Source organism: Pogona vitticeps, chromosome 9 (assembly GCF_051106095.1).
Source record: "Pogona vitticeps strain Pit_001003342236 chromosome 9, PviZW2.1, whole genome shotgun sequence".
Classification (NCBI taxonomy): domain Eukaryota; kingdom Metazoa; phylum Chordata; class Lepidosauria; order Squamata; family Agamidae; genus Pogona; species Pogona vitticeps.
In genome coordinates, this window is record NC_135791.1 from 17,174,761 (window position 1) to 17,183,485 (window position 8,725).

Sequence of the window (8,725 nt, forward strand, 5' to 3'; positions counted from 1 at the left end):
GGGGTCTTTGTATTCCTGTGCGGGCGTGGGGGAGTACTAAGGGTGGGGGGCAAGATGCATGTGTGCCTGGCATGGGATGCTTACTTACATGCGTGTGTCTGGGAACCGGCTTTGTGTGGACTTGGGAGGACTAAGAGCTGGGTATCCTTGTCTCTTTGGTATGTGTGTGTTCGTGTCTGGAATTGGTGTGTGTGTGTGTGTGTGCATATGTGTGTATGTGGAGATGTCTGTATATATTTCACAGACAGTATTTTAGGTATGTGGGGTTGGGGGAAGGAGGGAGGGGATTCAATGCCTTATTCCCCTTGAGCAGCCTGTCCCTGCTCAGTTGCCACCACTGGACTCTAGAGCAGTGGTTCTCCATCTTGGCTCCTGAGATGTTCTCAGACTACAACTCCCAGAAATCCTGGCCCTTACATCTCATGGTGAAGGCTTCTGGGAGTTTTAATCCAAGAACATCTGGGGACCCAAGGTTGGGAGCCACTGCCTAGAGGAAGGGTAAGCAAGAAGTGAGTCCCTTGTGACACCCCACCCAAAGCACTTTTTAAGAGCCTCAGGCTTATGTCCAATCTCCTTTTTAAAGAAATAAAAACAAGCATCAACAATGCTGATAAATGCCTGTCTAACATCACCGGGGGAAAAACATACAAATATGAGCACTTGAAGTTGATCTCATCTGAGAGAGAGGGAGACTCTGGTCTTCCTCTGCTGCAAGCAGTAGCTCCTCACCAGTTCTTGGATCATGCCCGTTTTTAACAGCCCAATCATTTGCACCCGTCTTTGGAAGTCAGTCCCAGTTAGGTGTACATAGGACTGCAGCCTTAATCTCATTTATTTGAAGACCTCCACATAATTTTGATGGGGCTGAATCCCTCATGAATTTGGGATTAGCCATACTCGGATCTTGGCCACCCCAGCTGGCTGGCATTCTCCAGTGGTAAGATCCAAATCATCCTTCTGCCTTTGCCAGGCATTGTCCATTGTACCGAGGATCATAAGTCAGGCCACATATTCGTGTATGTGCAAAAATTATGGAAGTGGCACAGAGAAATCCAACTTCAATAGCGCTGTTTCCTGGATCAGGTGTGTCCGGTGTTCAGAAATTCCAGCCGAGGACTGACTCCCTGGATTTGTTCAACTTTTTGTTTTAACCGTAGAAATTGCACTAATTTGCCACAGATTGTTGAGGTTTGTTTGGGTATCACTGCTGTGAGAATATCCTCCAAGATATTCCAAGGTACTCTTAAATGTCTTAGTTTTCTGGAAGATTCCTTGGCTTCCTGGAGAAGTAAAACATGGGAGACTGATTCGCATGTTACTTTGCAACATGTAGAGGTATGCTCAGAAAACCTGTGCCTAACAATCATTACAGAACATCATGTTGGGTTTGAGTTCTTGGCTCTCGTCTCTGTCGGGTCAAGGTCTATTGGCTGCATTGAGGTGGAAATGCAGGGGGAGTTTTGCTATACAGGTGATGCAGTGCCACATAGCACTAGCTTGCTATAGTGCACAGGCTTTTTGTGGTGCAACTGAGGTCTGGCCTACCTAAAGGGGGTAAACTGGGCGTCTAGGAAACCTAGTATTTGGTCTACTCACTCCACACTGCTGTGTGCTGGAGTTAGATTGGGCCTCTGAGAGTCCTGAGCTTTGATCTACCCGTTCCATACTGAAGGTAGACCAAGTCTCCAGAATTCCTGATATAAATCAGGAATTTTACATGAGTCCTGCAAATTTTATACATCTAAACGAGTGCCCGATAAATATGTCTTTCACAGGAGACCAAGATGTGCAATTCTGACATTATGTGCAGTCAGATTTTAGTTCAGGCATGGTTTCAGAGCAAAACGTGTCTTTCAAATACAATGCATTGTGGAGCACAGAAGATAATTTCAGCTTGGTAGACTGACTGGAACCAGTTCATGCTATTCTCTTGAACGTTGGGAGAAGAACATTGGATGAGTCTTCCTGTGACACTCTAGTCAAGGAAAAAGAGGTGATGGAGTTTTCAGGTGTCAGAAAAAACTAGACATTTTTGAATGCACCTTTCCATTGAAAAGGTCTTTATGTAGCACAATGGGGGGAGTTGTGAAGGAAACTTTTTTGCACCGTTGTGTGAGTTTTTTTTCTTGCACCTTGCAAAGAAGCGCTAATCTATCATTTGTGGTCGAAATGTTGGAGCCACCTCCTTACCCCACTATCCTTTCTACTATAGCTGTGGGCAACTTGATCCCATCTAAATGGGGCTCGATGCCTCAGCCCTAGCCAAGGCAATCAGTCAGGAAGGAAGAATTGCTGCCCTACAAGATCGGGAGGCCCACGCCTGTTCTTCTTCTCCTCCTCCTGCAGTTCTATCACCTCATTCTGCTGCCAGTGTTAAGTCAGGCCATGTTCTTTTTTAATATTAGCTCTGTTATTCCAGTGCTTTTCCTTCTCTGTGACGTCTCCTGCATTCTGGCATCAAAGCCAGCCATTGAGGAATTGGGGGGGGGGGCCGCAATCCTACATTCTCTGGTGATGTGAAGCTGTCATTGCCACACGTAACTGTCTGTATGTGCCTGCGTTAAAAAGGGCCAACGTTTCCTCATTGTCCCTGATGTGCTGCATCCTTTTTTTGGATATGAATTGACCTCCGTTTCTTCCTGGACTCTTGTATTAAATGGCTTAAAAACAAACCAATTAACAAATAAAGGCAAACTGGCAACTTGGGTCTGCGGGTTTATTCATTGTAAGGGGGCAGAGGAGTGAAGAGGCCAGTGAACCGCTGGTGTCTCATTTAGCATTTACTGTCTGAGGCAGCAGGCCTCAAGCCTGCCTAGGAGTTGCATTGCTTGATCTGAACTCCTTTGAGTGCTTTATATAGCAACAAGAAATTGTCATCCCAGATGGTGGTGAGCAAGGCTCGGAGGTGGCTAGTTACAAATAATTGTTATGGGCCATCAAGTCACTTCCAGGCCCCCAGTAGGGTTTTCAAGAATGTGGTATGTTCAAGGGGTGGTTTGCCACCTGCCAGCACCCAGTGAGTTTCCTTGTCCTAGAAGGGATTTGAATACGTATCCCCTTTGTCTTAGTCCAACACTGTACCTATTACAGTGGTGCCTCGCAAGACAAATTTAATTCGTTCCGCGGTTAATGTTGTCTTGCGAAATGCGTTTTCCATAGGAATGCATTGAAATCTAATTAATGTGTTCCTATGGGCAAAAAGTCAGAACAAAGTCAAATTTGGTTTACAAAGAGTTTATTAAATGCTCTTTAAAGCCATACATGTTGTGCAGATGATTTTAAAAATTTCAATAAAAAAACTTTAACATTTTAAATATCATAGAAAAACATTTTAAAATCTGCAAACATGAGGCAGGAACAAAAAACGGAAAACATTTGTCTTGCGGAGCACGGCCATATGGACATTTGTCTTGTGAGTCACCATCCCCGTTGCCAAAACAATTTGTCTTGCGAGTTTTTTGTCCTGCGAGGCATTTCTCGTGCAAGGCACCACTGTATATTACACTGGCTCTCCTGCAAATAACTATTGTTTTTAGGTGCCATCAGGACACTTCCCTAATGGCAACCCTATGAATCAGTTGATAGGAACTTTTGGAGAACACAACGCTAGTGAGGTCTACAAATTGAAGGTAGTGGCTTGTTTTATTAAATCAGAACATACTTGATCTTCCTCTTTTCCTGTTACTATCATCTTTTCCCAGCATTATTGTATTTTAGTAGGTCTTCTCTATATGTGCCCAAGATCATTAATGATCTTGTTTAGTAAAATGCTTTAGTGGAAGAACTTAAAATTTCAGTTACTTCCAGCTATGGAAGGTAGTCTCACTAAGGGTGCAACTACACAGTGAGATAAATGCTAGTTCACTCGTGATGAAGTCACACCAGGGAATCTGGGTTTCTCTGGATCTGTTCATGGTAACTGACCACATAGGGAGGAAGAAATGGGCTAAACAACTTTATTTGCAGCTTGTTAATGTAGCCTTCTTCTAGCCCTGCAGGAGGTGCAGCTACAAAAAAACCTGTCTTAAGCTGTGAACAAGTTTGTTTAACCAATTCCAGCTTCTCATTCTGTATTTCTCTTTCTGTTTAGAAGCCACAGTGGCAGAGGGGGAAATGATGAAGGAGGGACATTGTCTGCTGATTTGCATTTCATTTACATGTGAATGAAAAAATGCAAATCAGACCATACCAATCCCATAGCACTTCCCACTTTGTTGTCAATGTAGTCACAGGTGAAAATGGAGGAGGGATAGAACATCGTCTGAGTGCTGGCTATTGCTGCTTCTTTGTACTGCTTTCTGTTATGTGTATTGAGATGATAGCACGGGGAATGAAAGGACAGTGTTTCTTATACCATGCCAGCAGTTTATGCCACCCAGATTTTTACAAAGTTTTCAGAAATGAACATTTTGTTACTCTGTAGCAGAGATGGGCCAAATTAGGATGTTTCAAATGTGAGGTGTTACTCACTCATCATAGTCGATGGTGAAGAATTCTGGGAATAGTAGTCCAGTAGCCTCAGAAGGGCTGCCTTTTGCCCGCTTCTGGGAAATCAGGGGGTGACGTAAAGGTTAAGATCTAGTTTGTTTTGGGGGTGCTTCTTTTCTTCATCCTTCTTAACCCCCCTCCAGCACACACAAGGAAGGGGTGGTAACCCAAAAAGCTTGCGTACAAATTTGGCCTAATAAAGATATCACTTTGTTAGGGAAAGGAAACAAGGTTTTTTTAAAATCATAACTAGATTGCAACTAATTATTTGGGGTTCTGACTGTTATTGCAACTGATTAATTTTTTTAAAAGTGTGATGACCCTGATGAAACTGAGTCCAGTGCCAATGAGTGACTACATATATGATACTGCCCACATGCTTGCATCATAGGCCCCATGCTGTTGATACTGTTTTATGTGTCAGCCATTCGTATCCCTAATTGGGTTTTCGAGGTATGTGAGATATTTAAGGAGAGGCTTTAGCAGTTCCGCCCCCAGTGAGTTTCCATAGCTGAGCCGGGATTTGAACCCAGGTCTCCCAGTTCCATCCACCACACCACATAGGCCTCGTGGATTGTATCTAGCTTCACCAACATTTTGCTGGAGTTTTCCTTTCACATAGTTAAGCCTAGAGCTTGGGGGTTAGGTAGCAATCATCATCATTAATTTAATTTTGCTGGCCCAGAACTTCATCTATAGGGTTTCCAGATTAACAGGCTCCCCTTTACTGAGATTTCAGGGCCAAAATCTGAGCCTGAGGATAGGGCCTTATACAGCACAGCACCCGCAGATCCAAAATGTAGGGCTGCTAATATGCACAACATACATGGAAACACCATTGCTGGGAGCCAGTTAGGGAATGGACAGAGGTGGGTGCCATGCTTGAAAGGGGGGGAAAAAAATCAAACTCTACACCAAAGCAGTTCACCCTAACTACGATTTGTCTCTCTCTCTGATTGGAGACATGGAAAAGCATGCCAGCTCCCTGAAACTGTCGCTGTATGGCGCAGCCATGCTAAGCGGTGGGTTCCCCGGCTAAAGACCTAATTCCCATCTGTAACGGCAGAAAACAATAGGCCTAATGGCCGCCATTTATGAGAGGAAAAAGTCGTGCCATTCACAGCCTTCTGCTTTTTTTATGGGCCGCTTCCGTGATTTGCCACCTCCGTGTGCCCACAGTCGTGGGTGGTTTTTACATTCGCCATATGCTCCTTCATGCTCTTTATGGTGAGCATCTGTTATTTCTGTAGAAATAGCCAGATGCTCCCTCTTTGGGACAGTTTTCTAAGTCAGTGGGGATGGATTTTTCATGCTGCTTAGATCCTGTAAAGTCTACTGGCTACTTCTATATAGAGTGTGCTTTTTATAGTATTTTAGCCCTTTCATCAGTGCAGTTACATTTTAAAAAGTTAACGGTATCACTTAATATCTCCCTTCTCCTGTTCCCATGTTCTGCTTTAACCACCTGTTTGCTATGATGGGGCCTCTTGACACCTGTGGGCGAGCCTGTGGTCCACATGGGACTCTCTGAGACTAATGAAACTTGGCGGCTTCCCAAGCGACTGTCCCCGCAGAATCCCACCCTCTGGCGCTGCTGACTTTGCCCTTTCATGAAGACGGGTGTCCCTGACAGCCCACTAAACCCATGTCTGGCAAGCTTGTCTGAAGTTAGTCTGATTCCTTGAACCCAAGCCAGGTGACGTTCAAGTTGAATCTTCCTTGAGCACCAGCTCAAAGGATAGAATCCTTTGCAGCATCTAAGGGGCAGCAGGCTAGGTTGGCGGGGGTGTCACAGGGCAGTTTGGGGGGCAAAACCAGCAAGGCTTTGCCCTCCAGTGTCTAGCGCCTACTCTCCACTTGCCAGCCTCTCAGGAGTTGCTTAACACTGCACGGTGATGCTGACATTAACTGCTCAGGCCTCGTTTGGCATGTTGTCTCGTCAATGGTCAAACCTTACTCCTGTGCCCATTTTTTAGACATCCATTTTCTCCACCTACAGGACCAATTTCACACACCACCTATGCATCACGTTGTTTCTTTCTTCGCCCTCAGGGATTGACAGCTTCCTGTGTGAGCATTAGACATGGCTCTCCCCCTCCCCTTTATCTTTTCACAACAACCCGGTGAGGGAGATTTAGGTTCAGAAAGAATGATAGGTTAGTGAGCATCCTGGGTAAATGGAAACCCGACCCTAGGTCACAGCAGTTCTCGTCTGAGACTCAAATTGTTAGGTGGCAATCCAGTGGAATCATATGATCATAGAAGCGAAGCGAAGCGTGCTGCTTGTATGTCGCCCAGTAGCACTTAAACCTTTCTCTGAGTGGTTTACAATTTAATTATCCAGGCTACACATTTCACCCCCACCCCACCCCCGAGCTGTGTACTCAATTTACCAACCTCAGAACGATGGAAAGCTCAATCAACCTTCAGATGGCTACTTGAGCCCGTTGGGATCAAACTCAAGTTGTGAGCAGAGTCTTGACTGCAGTCTTGACCCAAGCCCAGTAAATAACGAGAAATATCGGATTTTTCCAGAAACACCTGCAACTGCTTGTTTATTTATTTCAAATATTTGTACCCTGCCATTGACCTTAAAAGGACAGATTTTTTTTTAAAAAATGAAAAAATTGGCAATTTCAGTCCGATCTACTGGGATAGGGATAGGAACCAAGGTCCCCATCTCACTCTGATGGCAGAAAATGGGAGGAATTAAAGAACCTCTTAATGAGGGTGAAAGAGGAGAGTGCAAAAAAAAAAAATCTGAAGCTCAACATCAAAAAAATTAAGATCATGGCCACCTCCTGGCAAATAGAAGGGGAAGACATGGAGGGAGTGACAGATTTTACTTTCTTGCGTTCCATGATCACTGCAGATGGTGACAGCAGCCACAAAATTAAAAGATGCCTGCTTCTTGGGAGGAAAGTGATGACAAACGTAGACAGCATCTGAAAAAGCAGAGGCATCACCTTGCCAACAAAGGTCCGCATAGTCAAAGCTATGATTTTTCCAGTAGCAATGTATAGAAGTGAGAGCTGGACCATAAGGAAAGCCAACTGCTGAAGAATTGATGCTTTTGAATTGTGGTGCTGGAAGAGACTCTTGAGAGTCTCCTGAACTGCAAAGAGAACAAACCTATCCATTCTGAAGTAAATCAACCCTGAGTGCTCACTGGAAGGACAGATCCTGAAGCTGAGGCTCCAATACTTTGGCCATCTCATGAGAAGAGGACTCCCTGGAATAGCCCCTGATGTTGTGAAAGTGTGAAGGCAGGAGGAGAAGGGGACGGCAGAGGATGAGATCACTGGACAGTGTCTGTGAAGCAACCAACATGAAATTGACAGACCTCCGGGAGGCAGTGGAAGACAGGAGGACCTGACATGCTCTGGTCCATGGGGTCACGAAGAGTCGGACACGACTTAAAGACTAAACAACAACAATTATTTTCTGGGGAGCTTACCAGGATTAGGGCCCAAACTGAATTGTAAAGAGCCATTCCCTGGAAATTGCTTTTCTTCAGGAAATCCTTGCAAGATATCCATTTCCCTGCTGGAACCACTCTTTCTTTTGAAAAATTGATCAAATAGTATGGTAATTAAAAACTTCCCATCCAGACGCTCTGATACAGAAAGGAAGTCTCCATAGGAAGCACTTTAATACTAAACACCCTCCAGAATGAATCCTGGACAAAAACGACCCTCTCAGGAAGATTTTTTTTAAAAAAATGCACAGATGTGGGAAAGGCACAGATCATACTGCATCAAGTCTTCCATCAACTGGAAGGTGAGAAAAATACTGAAATCCTCAGCAAGAAAAGGGACAGATGCGCTCTTTGAACAATCCCCATTGCATCCTTTCTAGTCAAGTTTGCTTTTCAAAAACAAAACCCAGTGCCAGGTCCTGGTTTAGCTCAAGGGGATCATCAAGGCACTTAGGCTACATGTCACTGGGAAGCTATAAATACTCCCTGACTGGAAAAACCTGCTAGGCTTACAACCAAACCGTACCACTGCAGCCCACTACACAGTGTTACCAGGAATTCAGTCAAGACACCTGAGAAGGCAGGAGAGGAAAGGGGTGTGTGGAAATTTTTTTTACAGTGCTCTTGATGAAAGCAGCTTGTATACTGAGTACCATCTCCTGCTCTGTCACAACAGAACGTAAATACGTACATCACTCTGTGAACAGATAGATCTCCTTTGTTCATCTGTGATGCCATTTTTATCTTGCCTTTCCTCTA